The 12,811-nt window shown below is 38.6% G+C and overlaps 1 long non-coding RNA gene across 2 annotated transcripts; it reads right to left on the bottom strand.

The window, feature by feature from the left end:
* Window positions 1-2,306: 2,306 nt before the first annotated feature.
* Window positions 2,307-9,540, bottom strand: LOC135300072 (uncharacterized). Of its 2 annotated transcripts, none has more exons than XR_010361949.1 (3): window positions 8,832-9,540; window positions 8,436-8,709; window positions 2,307-3,453 (listed from the first exon to the last, which is right to left on the bottom strand). It is a non-coding gene; the product is annotated as an uncharacterized LOC135300072 (long non-coding RNA). The 2 variants fall into 2 exon arrangements; XR_010361950.1 differs by lacking the exon at window positions 2,307-3,453 and adding an exon at window positions 6,434-6,856.
* Window positions 9,541-12,811: the final 3,271 nt, after the last annotated feature.

Below are 12,811 nucleotides of genomic sequence, written 5' to 3'. Positions count from 1 at the left end.
TTCCTGCAGTAGCTCATTAGGCATGCAAGTGTCTGTGCTTCAGCTCTCCCACCTTACAGTGGAAAGCCTGGCACATAATTTCAGTTCCCATGAAGTGCAGTTCACCAGCTGAGCCATTCAGGATTCTTGGTTTGTACCTCCAATCTATTTAAGATTCCTGGAGTAGAAATCAGAAAATCATTGGTAGTTGTGACTATGTAGGATCTGTCAGGAGTACAGTAAAACTGAAGTGTTTGCCTGCATGCCTGGAGAGCCTGCTCTTTCACTGTGTTCCCAATGTATTGTGTTCCTGGGAGAGTGGGAAGTCATGCTCATCCTTTGTAAAATATTTTAGAATAGAGGGATTTGGTGTCCTTCTGTAAATAAATTGTCTAGGCTGGAAATCATAGGCCTCTTTGGCCCTCAGCCAGCTTAAACTGTATATGTATACCTTAACATCAACCATCATCTTGGACACCAGCAGATCCTGATGTTAAAAAAAGTGAATAAATCTTGCTCTCAGTTTAATAAAACACAGATGGGAAAAGCAAACTAAACAGAGAGTTAACAGCTCCATTCACTAGTCTCCTGGGCTCCATGTGATTAAATGAGAGTTGGAGGGTATGTTCCTGCTGCTGCTGTTCTGGCCAGTGTCCGTAGGGGTGATGGCCAGCGAAGAAGAAGTATTCTGTCAGAGCTGCATGTCATTTGTCAAGCTGAGAAAGAACAGTCATCTCACTGAACAGCAAGACTTCTGGCTATCCCCAGCAAATGCACTCCAGCTCTACAGCATGACACCCGTGCGACAGGAATTTTGCTTAGCCATGGGAACAGGCTTTAAAACTGCCTCCCAGATCCATAACATTATTTCAGAATGCTGACCTTAGTAGTGTTTCCTGGTCTTTACAACTCCTTCCTTTTATTTCATTCAAGATTAGAGGGAAACTCCTCCAGTTCTATACATTGAGCCTCAGCACTCTCAATCACTGCCTTATACTACATACAGGAAATTGAGACTTGTTTTTTTTTTTTGTTCCTGTTTTAGGTATGCATTAACATTTGTAGAGGGATCATAAGACCTGCCTTAAAGAAGGTTATACATCCAGATACAGAGCTAAAACATTCTAATGGCCTTTATAATTCAGAAAATGTTAAACTAGCTACTCTGAAACTGTCTGACAGCCATAGAGTGATATAAACTTACTTATTTGGTGGATTTTTAGACTTAAAACAGGGAAATTGTTATCTGGTTTTGACTGCTACTACTTATACTTTTTTTTAAATTCCTTTTAGGATACTTTCCATATCACAAGAGAAAAGTAAAGATAGGATTAATGTGCCTGGGTTGCTTATTCTGACATTAAAGTTCCTTAAAATTATCCAGTAGCCTTTCTTCAGGATATTTTTCTTCTTTCTCATCGTTTTTAACATTCTAGGCTTCAATCTGTTGTTTCTGTGAAACTTTGTCGACTTTGTTTAATTTCCAGAACAGATTTAATGCTTCCAGAGACAGAAAAAGGATACCGTCTTTTTCCTGCAGCTGTGCCTAAAATCTCTCACAGAACATCTTTAGAAGTATGTTTTCTTTCAAAGTCCTCTGAGATTAGGTTAACTTGAGCTGGTTTCACTGCAAATTTGGTTGTTTTTTTTTTCTTTTGCTTCTGATTAGCTGTATTTATTTAATCACATTTATGTGTTTCTGCTATGGTAACAGCAATAAGAGGAGTACCTTCTGACTTGTGCTTTAGAAGTTGCTTGCTGTTTGGAAATAGCCAGTTTAAAGAGTCTGAGGCTTGCCTGTTCTTTCTTCTCTTTCCTTTTTTTTTTTTTTTTTTTGTTTGTTTGTTTGTTTGTTTTTGTTTTGTTTTGTTTTTCACTGGATCGTGTTCCCTAATGGTTCACCCATTTTTGTGTAATTTTCTGCTTATTTCGTATAGGAAAGGTAAGAGTATGAAACATTGTCAACAAGTAAATAAAACAGACCACTCAAGACACATGTATCTACACAGAATATCCGTAAGCAAGATCATGTGGCACAGCACATACTCCTCTGCAGAAACAGATTCATTATTGCTTGAACTTAAAAAAAAAAAGGCAAACAACCATAATGAAAAACTTTGAAAAGCAGCTTAAATGTGAGAAGCGAAAGGTTTAAATCCCAAGTGATCAAAATAGTGCTCATCACTCATTATCACAAACCACAGACCAGCCACTGGCATTCATGCTTTCCCTCCTGCTCCAGGCAGTCCAGACACTGCTTGCTTCTCCTTTCCCATCCACCTGACTCCAGGTCTGACTGTGCCTGCCATTCCCACAGCCTTCCCACATCTTCCTTCCCATTTGCAGAAAGCCACAGCAAATCACCTTTCTGCATGTGCCTTCCCTAAGATAACTTGAGTTGTCTAATCAGGGTAAAACACCATGCTGGTGATGGAAAGAACACTCTCCAAGTAGTTACCATTTGAGCATTTAAAAATCAAGTATTATTTATTAAACTTTTATGGCAAAATGCTAGAACCAATCAGTGGCAACTGTGGCTGTCAAACTATTTAAGTAATAGAACTCCCAATCTGTGTGTGGCATGTAGAATGATGTCTGTTTTCATTCAGAAAAGAAGCTGTAACCAGGTTAATTGAAAGGAAGGGTAAAGAGACCTAGAACTCACTGAAAATCTGCTCAGCAACCACATGTAAACACTACAAACAGAAAGTATGCCCCAGTTTGTCTGGTTTGTTTGGGTTTTTTACTAAGAGAAGAATAAGCATTCAAATAGGTAGGGCTAATAAGGAATATTATCAAACTTTAGACAGTGAATTCACAAGGGAATTAAGTGCTGCTATTGATTGTGGGTAACAAATACAAACATGTATTTTCAAACTTCTGTAGAAAGGACACTTAAAACTCCAGAAAATAGTGACCAGCTACACAAGTCATCCTACTTCATGCGGACATGAAAGAACTGTTTGAGAATGAGTTCTTTTAGCGAAGTGATCACCATTCATTTGAATTTCATATGGTAATTAACAGGCTTGTGAAATTCAGGAAAACAACTGTATTAGATGAGACAGAAGAAAATATTAAAGATTTAAGACATCTAGGGCCAGATTCACTGTTGATTCAAACTGCTTCATGCTGTTTCAGTGAAGCAAAGCAGCTGTAAACCGAACTTAGCTGGCCTGGAGCCACTGCAACTCCTATCTGCTAAAAGAAAAGGAGTTTTCAGTGCACCAAACCTGGGTACAGAATTGTGCTCTGTCCTGCAGCCTGTTGGCTAAAGGAGCTATCACTTGTGTTACTCTGGGAAAACATTTGTGCCCCTCCTGCTCAGCTCTGCCCTGCTGCCCCATTGAACTGATGCTGAGAATCTGTGGGAAAGGAGGCTGCTCTTCAGTGCTGCAATCCAAGCTCCAGGGGAACAAAGAGAATTGGCAATTCCTCTTCAGCAACAGCATACAAAAATTAAAGACAGGAGGTCTGTAAACAAAAAAAATAAAATTGAGTACTATTGTAGTAAAACTGCTTCCAGTGAAGTCATTTCTTGAAGTAATTTCTTTAGTACTCTCTCTTAAAGACTCACTTAATTGTGGCTCCATAAGAAAGCATTATGGAAAACAGATTCTTCTTGTAAAATCTTTAGTGTGTGTGTATATATATACATGGATATATAAGGGTAGAAAGTGTGTACTATTTTTTGTTTGTTTTTCAGGATAGGAACTTATTCAGGCTTTTTAGTTCCCCTGAGAAGCAGGTATGATTAAGAATTCAAGGTAGCTGGCAGCAAGGAGGTTTGACCTAATCTATCTTGACTGCACTCTATGCATTTAAATGCAGCATGTCTGTGTGGAACACACTAGTTCACTGGGGTACAGCATATCTAATTTGGTCACATGCATGCGCTGAAATAGCTGTGTGCGCATGGAGATCACTCCTTTTTTTTCAGTTTTTTAGCCAAATTAGAGGATCAAAGCCATGTAAAACCTTTTGTAATGAAACTTGAAGCCACATGTAATGAAACCAGATAGTTTTTCCTTTCTGATGTAAAGTCTTTCCTGTTTTCAGACATTACTATAAACCTACATCTTGGTCCAGTCTGTAACTTGGTCCAGCTTGGATTAGCTTTGCAAACAGTTTGATGAATCTAGGATGATTTATAGCTGGAGGTAGAAACAAAACAAACAACGTAAAGTTTGGCCTGCTTTACTCTCAAAATTAAGTGTAACCGCCTACTGACTCCTTCTGGATTTTTGTGTCTGTTCAAATCCCAGAAGGAGAGCACCCCACTGTATCCTGGATCCAGCACGAAAAAGATACTGCGGTGGTAAATGCAAAAGCAAGCTTCACAAATATCCTTCCCTTTTCTGGAAAATTTCCATTTAGATTTAAATGAGGGATTTATACAGAAGGAGATTGAGGAAAATATTTCCTCCTTATTGCCAAGAGCTGAATGCACCCATCTTTGTTCAGAAGACAAGAAGTACGTCTATCAAAGAGTACTTTATCCATGCTATCCACAAACTTGCTCATTCACTTTTAATTCTGCTTAAAAGGAAGAAGACAAATATCAGCAGGGATCTGTTTAGCTAAAGGAAGTGTGACATTCAGAAAAATCAATAGGGATTTGCAAAAGAGCGTGACTGAAACTTAGCAGTGAAAAGAACGTGAGTTATAGATGCTCTAAAAGTTCCCATTTCCTACCTGCTTCTAAGTCTAATGAGTCTAAATTTAAGATCTGTCTTCAGGGAGTAAGGTGATATTTGTGAAGAATATCCTACACCTTTATTTCATAACATGGATTCTTTCAAAAATGCTTTTTCACTGGGCCATATTTTTGTTCAGAAATCATGCTGGCTCTTGGTATTTCTACCTGTTACCACTGCACCTGCATCAGGTGACACTTTTATCTGGGCCAGGCCATCTTTGCTTTCAACATCAGCAAGCAGAAGGGGAACAAACCAGTCCCACAAGAAACAGCAGTGCAAAATATGCCTTAAGCAAAATCTGAATGAGCAGATGCTTTGCTCCTCTGGACCGGTGTGGGTAATACTGTCCCACTTAAGGGAGAAGCTCAAATAAAGAGCTGATTGAAGTTGTTTGTGTGTTCCAGTATTTGGCCAGAAGGAATGGAATATTTATCTTGACACACCTTCATTCCCATATAACTAGAAAATAAAAGTATAAACAGTCATAAATCTTTAAAAACTTAATACTGAAGGTATCTCTGATTCTTGATTCAAAAAAGCATTTTATGAATACAAATAAGATCACAGAAGTGTGGTCCTACACAAATCTAAACACACAATTCCTTCTGCTATCAAAATTTTACTCCTGAGCTAAGAGGATTTCAATCTGTATCATATTACAGTACATTCAACATTTAAAATATCTTTTTTATTTAAAGGTATCCTAAGCAAGAGATCAGTGCTTATGTAACAACAGGTCATGTTTCCTATTATTATCAATAGTGATCACTTTCAAAGGACAGACAGGCAGTTGAGGCTCAGTAACATTGCCATGAAATCTATCCACACCTTGTGTAAGGTCAATCATGCACAAACCCATTTAACCAATCTTTAAAATACACATGAATCCTTTAATTCATTCTAGATCAAAATGCTGGTTTTCATCCACTTGAGGCATGAAAATGTATATAATGGATTCAGAAAAATTCCACATAATTATCCTGGCTGGATGTGAAATTTCCTTCAATCTTTGATCTATAATGTAGTAATGTGTCAGCTCGACCAGAGTAGTTTTATGTGCAGGAAATAAGACAAGCTGAGTAGCTTCATGGTTAATTGATTAAAAGGTTCTAAAGAAGGTGCAAGATCAAAGAGCAACTTAATGGTTTTATGTTACTCTAGAGAACTGTTGGTCCACTTGTCTGACAAGACTGACCTTGGGCAATGAAGTAACAGGCAATTAAAAAAAATTGCACAACTAAAACACAGATCATATTTATCTAGTTCAGCATCCTTATTTCTGTTAGCAAGTATTAGGGAGCACACCCCAGTGCTCTTAAGACAGCTTCATTTTGTTAGCCTTTTATGCTATGTGGTCTAAATACTGAGTATGCAACAACAAACTGACACAAAATAAAACAAAGCAAAAATGAGAAAAAACCCTCAGAAAGTCAGAACCATGGAATGCCATGCCATTGATTAAAAATCTGTGAAGACAAACAAATATCAAACTATAGCTCAAGGACAAATCCATGTAGAGTCCTTGGTTTGTGGAATCACTGAGGTTCCTCAGTGTCATCTCTGACACTGGAAACTGATGACACCTCATAGCTTTCAAGATTGGCTCCTCTTGAGAAGTACATTAGGGAATGGGAGTTGCTCTGAAGTAATATAATTGCTTAAAATAAAGATTAAAAAACAAATAAATCATGCATTGACTCTTACAGAAGAATTTAAGAGGGCCATTCTCTAAATGACACTTTAAATGACTATACTTTCTGGTTAGGCTGTCATCACTGGGCCATTCAAAACTCTCCTGAGCACAGTTTGGTTTAAGTCTCCTGAATACAAGCACTTACATTGAGGTAAAAGAGAAATACTGAAATTATCAGGGAAATAATGGCAAGAACTGCACACAAAAAGATTTCCACAAGGACCATAACCAGAACCCAAATTTATCTGAGTTCTGATACAGTGTGGTATTTTCTAGCCACAACCAAATAATATTTTGCTTTAACTGAACAATTAGGACAATCAGTTAAGACACCAACACTAATAAGACTGGGTTAGGCTCAATCAGGCATTCTATTCTATTTCAGTCTGCAGTACTTGGGCTTCTGGAAAACAGTGGTGCCTGCAACACGATGCAGCTTCCCCTTCACGCAGAGATGTCTTCATAAGTCAAATGCACAGTTACACTAAAAAAAAAATCACATTTTTCTCTTCTGTATTAATCTTGCTCTCCCCAAAACCAAGATACTCTTCCATGTTTTCCCATGCATTTTTTAATGTTTCTATGGATAATCCTGTCCCTCCTCAGCAAATTCTCATTACTGCAAAACAAGGCCCCCATCCTCAGGCAGCACTGCCAATGTTTTCACCTTAGCAAAAAAAGGAGAACTTGTTCTCCAGGTATTTATCTTTCCTTCAATATCCTCAGGAGACCTTGGCCATGTGGCTATAGGTATCACAAGATGCCCACCACTAGGAGCATAATTTAATCTGAAAACATCTTCCCTTGAAGGAAAACTATTCTTTTAAGAGACACCTAGGAAAGTACTTGCATAATCTGAACTATTGGAAAGAGAGAGTCACAGGAAATGTCACAAGACAAAGCCTCTTGGGGAGACTTCTCTCATCTGTGGATTATAAATTAATTAACACATCTGACCAATGTGTTAATGACACCGTTCTATGCTCTACCATTAATGTCGTCTATTTACGGGACATGACTTTCAGGTCAAGGATGTAGGAGTTCCCTGTTGTTCTATTTACTTAAAACAAACAAACAAACCCCTACTACTGCTCCTGCTGGCCTGCTTCACTTCACAAAGAAGAATATCCCACTTGAGCTGACCAGCTGACAGCTCTGCTAAGTGCCTGATAAGCTGCCGATCCTGGGTCACCACTGAGTGGGAACTTCGGGGCCGTGTAATGGGATTAACTTTCCCACACCATTCCCAGAGAGCCCCTTGTTGAAAGAGGAATAGTTTTATTCATGGCAACAAGTCAAACATAAACCCTTGGCATGTCAAAATAAGAAAAAATAAACAAATGGAGTTTTGGCAGAATCTGGGGTTTGCCCTATTTGAAATTTCTTTTTAAACTGATGAAGAAGTTGACTGATCTGGAATGGGCCACTACATTTACAACAGAGCTAAAGAGTAACCCATTAAAGACTCTTCTTTTGTTTTGATAAACGATCTTTCATTACCTCAAAGGCCTTTCTTTCTCAAAGATCCTAAATAAGAAAATCCCAACCCAGCAACACATCCTTGGGATGAGAGGGAAAAATACTAACTGCTAAACTTTCTGTGGAGGAGTCTTGAATTAGTCATTTTGTAGCTTTGCAAGTACAAAATGCAGGGGACTTTTGTGATTTAAGGACATAACAATTTTCAATGTGCAAATTCCCTTTATTGGAGTATAAATGGTGCCTTGAGGGCACATAACAGCATTGAATTGGGCCTGGCAGAATCAGTTTTATTGTATTCTACTGTGCAGAAACAATTCTTTTAATACAATTGTCATATGACATTTTTCAGCCTGCTCAAGTTCAGTCTTAGTATTGTAAATTACTTTGTAGTTGAGAGGTGTATCCAAACATCTGTACTTAATACTGCCTTGAACCTTTTCTTTTATAATCTAAAACTCCTCTTTTTGTTTTGCTCTAGCCACTTTTGTGACTCATATTTCAAGCATGAGCACTTTTCACAACTCTTGTCTAAATCCCAATTTCATTTTCCAAATGATTAACAATACTCCAAAGAGACTTACTGGAAATGGTACTTCCTGCTTGGTTTTTCTATCTTCTGTGGACCTCATGTGTTTCCAGTGTCTTGTTACCAACAGATTGTAACTGAAGATTTGATTGTCACCTCTGCTTTTTTGGTGCTTCTATTTTTCACAGTGAAGCTGTTGCCATATTTGTAGTTAAAATGCCTGTGCATGTGCTTTCGGACCTTACACCTCTTCAGCATGGTGAACTTCTCACCGTTTTGCTAGTGATTATGGTATCTTCACGTGTTTTGTTTATGCATCAACCAAGCACCTGGGGAAACAGGGCATAATGTGGAGTCTTAAAACATCACAAACTGGGAGGCTGGGTGAACACTACCGGAGCAGCAGTATCACTGTAGGGATTAGCAAATAGGTTATGCTGTGAAGACATACCACTCAGTTGGAATTAATCTGGGAAAGCCTCATAGAATATAGTGTGATTTTTAAGTCTGAAATATCTCAGGATCTTGCAAAAAATAAGAATTTTCTCTTATTAAAATAATCATTGAACTTTCAGATTGCAGAGGATTTCTTGTACCTACAGCCCACACACCAGGAACTGAAGAAATGAGGTGCTGAGCTGCAGTTAATAAGCCCAGTCAGACCTTGATGAGAGCTAATGAACTCCTACAGCTTCTTGCTGACTGTGTGGCACCATGCAGCTTTCTTGCCATCCTTTTTTTAATCATTTCAGGTCCAGGGGTGCGGTGTTGGGTAGTTGCTGGCATGAGTCCACAGGCCTTATTATCACCAGAGCTCCTGCTCAGGGCAGTGCAGGCACACAGTGCCTCTGGACCCATGTTGGCTCTAGAAGCACTATGACATTTGTAGTTGCTCTATGCCCAATTTCACAGGCTCCCAAGCACAGCTGATGCTCAAAACCCATCTCCCAGCGTTTGCTCTACTAAGTGGTCAGGAAGCAGCTGTAAGACTGAAAAGGTCATAATTGCCTCAGTGTTAAGATCAACAGAGGACTTTGTCTACTATGACAAACTGTATAAAGAAGCAACTGCTCATCTGTGACCACCAAACACACCCCATTTTGAATATGTCTCAGTGAATTCCTGGATTTTTGAGCATTAAGTTGAGCTACCTGACTGGAACTTGAGATGAGATAAAGGTGGTACTATTGTCTGATTAGCTCAAATTAGAAGAAGTAAACAAGCTGGGGGAGCACTGATAATGAACATAAAGAATCCACAAAGAAAGCCAACTCAGCAACTGTGCTGAAATCAGCTCTGATTGAGTACAGCAGGGAGAGGACACAGCCCACTGACTCAAAATAAGAGGAAGATTGAGCATGGGACTGATTAGCATTGGAAACAAGGGAATCATTTAACCAATAGAATAAGAGAACTGTGTACCCAATGAGAATTAATTCCTTTGTTTGCTAAAATGTATAACTGGAGAGAAGTTTTGAGTGACCTTATCACCACTAAGAACAGAAGAAGACTAATGGGACACTGTCTGGATCCATGGGTGGTGCTATCTTTTTACTTAGTCCCCCCACGTTTTTCTATTTCCTTCGATCTCTCTCCACCTCACATTTACTGTTAACTAAAAACATACTATTGACTGCAGCCTATGGTGTAGTTTGCATCTTAATTTGCTTAGAGGTATATCTCTAAAAATCAGATCTTAACAGCAGCACTCCAGAAAATTGCACTTGTACCTGTAAAAGTGAAGGAAATAGTAATATAAGCCAATTTAAAAAAGCACACACATCAAAACTAGAATATGTCGATATGTTTGGGTCCAACTGTCAGATTCAGATAAAGAGATTTTTCTTAGCAATAAAATATCTGGTGCTTGCTTGTCAAAACAGTGGGCTAATCTCTTTCATTTTCCTTGTGACAAGGTCCAGTGTCTGAGAGTACTAAGAAATGAAATATTACTGGCTGACATGTTATAAGTAAAAGACCAGTAGAACAACAAAACTAAAGAGTAGGTTTAAATGCTCATTGCCTCTTCAATTTAAGAAAAAAACTATTAAATAAATTCCTAACTGGTACTATCTAAAGCCAAAACATTAAAACAATTGAGCACAATCACACTTTAGTGAAGAAGGTTGGTATAAAATATTATTATTTGCATCAAAGAAATAATGTAAGTTCTGAACATCCTGTCATGCAGCACTCATTGCCCCAACAGATAATTAGTATTCAGCAAAAACAACAAGGCATTAAAATATTTATTCAAACTAGAATGTATCTAATCAGAATAAACAAAACAAACCAACCAACCAAAAAACTTCCAGTTGGTGACCTAATCTTCTCCTATAACTTTTCTCCACTGCTTGGGGAATGCACACAATATTTGTCCTAGCAGATACAGTCCTTTTGGGACTGTGTGAGGACACCAGTGTATTTACACTGTCCCTCATTGATTGTTTTACTTTCTAAAATTATAACACCACTTTTTTCCCAAGTCATCTTTAGAATACTGTGCTGTATTACAAGATTGAATTCCACACTAGAAGTGCTCATGGGATCCTTTTAGAATGTATGCACAGAAGGGAATAATACTGCAGGACTGAATCTGCATTGCTCTCAAGAATATGTTATACCAATATATTCAGTGGGGCACTGCACTTCCTAGATTGGGCTGGTAATGGACATGGTGACATTTCAGTTTTGTGGTTGGAAATCTACACAACCAGTGGCTGATGGTTCAAGAGTTCAGCATTCAAGAGTCAGCCTAGAGCAGGAAACAGACTGAAATGGCCTGGCCAAAACTTGCACCTATTTTCAGAGTAGAAAAAGAAGTAAATAAATAAAGGAAATAGTAATGAAGGAGGATAAGAGGAGAAAACACTGTGGGGTTTCCGTGTGCAGTAAAATTTCCATGTCTGGTGTGAATCAGCTGACAGTTATAAAGCAGACTCTGGCCCACTGCACACTGAGGTGCTTTGCATTACAGTTTAGAAAAATTGCCACAATTTAAACTAACTGCAGTTTTACAGAATGTCTAGAAAAGTTAAAACCTAAATAAGTTTGGGGCTTTAGGAACAAAGGGATGGTATTCAGATTCTGAGACATGACATTGTATTTTTCATTATCGGGTCAAAAAAAAGCTAAAACACGTGGGATGACATAAACTTGCACTGCTTATGATGCAACTTTGAAAAATCCTGAGCAGAAGAACTATTTGACAAAAAATAAAATTAGTTCATATCAAATACCCAACCATCGTTAAAAAGGTGAGGGTGAGCTGCAAGACTCCTTGTCAGGCTACTGTGATTGCTAATAGTCTCCTGAGGTTCAGCAGAAGAACTCCCCATGATAAAAACCCACTGAAAACTCCTGAATATGCTGCAGTCATCCCTGGCTCAGGATGTTACTGAATGGCAAAAGGCTGAAAGCTGGAGAGTACTCATGAGAAGTGTTGTGTACAGTTGCCTCATTTTGTGTAGTCTTTGCTGAACACCCTCTTCAGCTCTCTCAGACTGAGCACTTAATGAACGGACAATATGATGCATTAATCTTTGATTTCCCCAGTGTTCAATTCAACAAAAGTTAGAATGTGCAATAGTTCTGAAATTATATTTTCTGTGAGATGGCAAGTTCTCAGTATTTAAATACACAGTTCTTTATTGAACAGAATTACCTTTCAGACTTGAAGCTGATAGGAAGTGTTGTACTGACCGCTTGTCCATGCCTTGTCTCATGGAAAATAACTGACTTGACAGGCTCTTGAGAAGTTCCCTCTTTTGCCTCCCATTGTGTGTATCTGTTAGTGTTTATTGTATCTGTTAGAGTTTATCCTACAGAATCTACCAAGTTTCCAGGCTCTTGCATTCTTAGCCTTTTTGACAGGACCACTACCTTTTCAGCCTACTCTTGAGATTAGTTTCACATCCACAAGGGCATCAACTTGAGATTCTCCAGTCAACCCACAGAGGGGCACTACCTATGCTGGCATCCAGCAACAGCAGGGCAGCCTGTAGCTGAACAGTGCAGTGAGGTACTCTTTCCCCACTTTTTCCCTTCCCATCATTTCCTTTCTCTTTCTCAAAAATACACCTGCTCATGTTCTACTGTTTCAAATACAGACCACAGAGGTGTAGAAAGTTGAGCAAAAACTTCCCTCCCTTTCCCCTAGCCCCTTTTTTCTTCTAGTTAATTATGTTATTTCTGTAGCCTCTAGTTTCTCTTACCCAGCCTCTTCTCATATCAAAAAGTAGAACTATGGAACTATGGAAAATCAAAATGATGTCTGAATTAAAGGAACTACAATCCATGAACAGACAAAGTCTAATACATGAGTTTGAAAACATTGCTGTGCTCTGCTTGCATGTCACCTCCAATAACCTAATTTTTAATTCCCCCCCTCCCCAATCTTCTACAGTCACTGCACTCTTTCTCACTGTAACT

This window comes from Passer domesticus, chromosome 4 (assembly GCF_036417665.1).
Source record: "Passer domesticus isolate bPasDom1 chromosome 4, bPasDom1.hap1, whole genome shotgun sequence".
Lineage (NCBI taxonomy): Eukaryota > Metazoa > Chordata > Aves > Passeriformes > Passeridae > Passer > Passer domesticus.
Note: the sequence above shows the minus strand (reverse complement) of the source record. Positions and strands in the feature narration are given on the sequence as shown.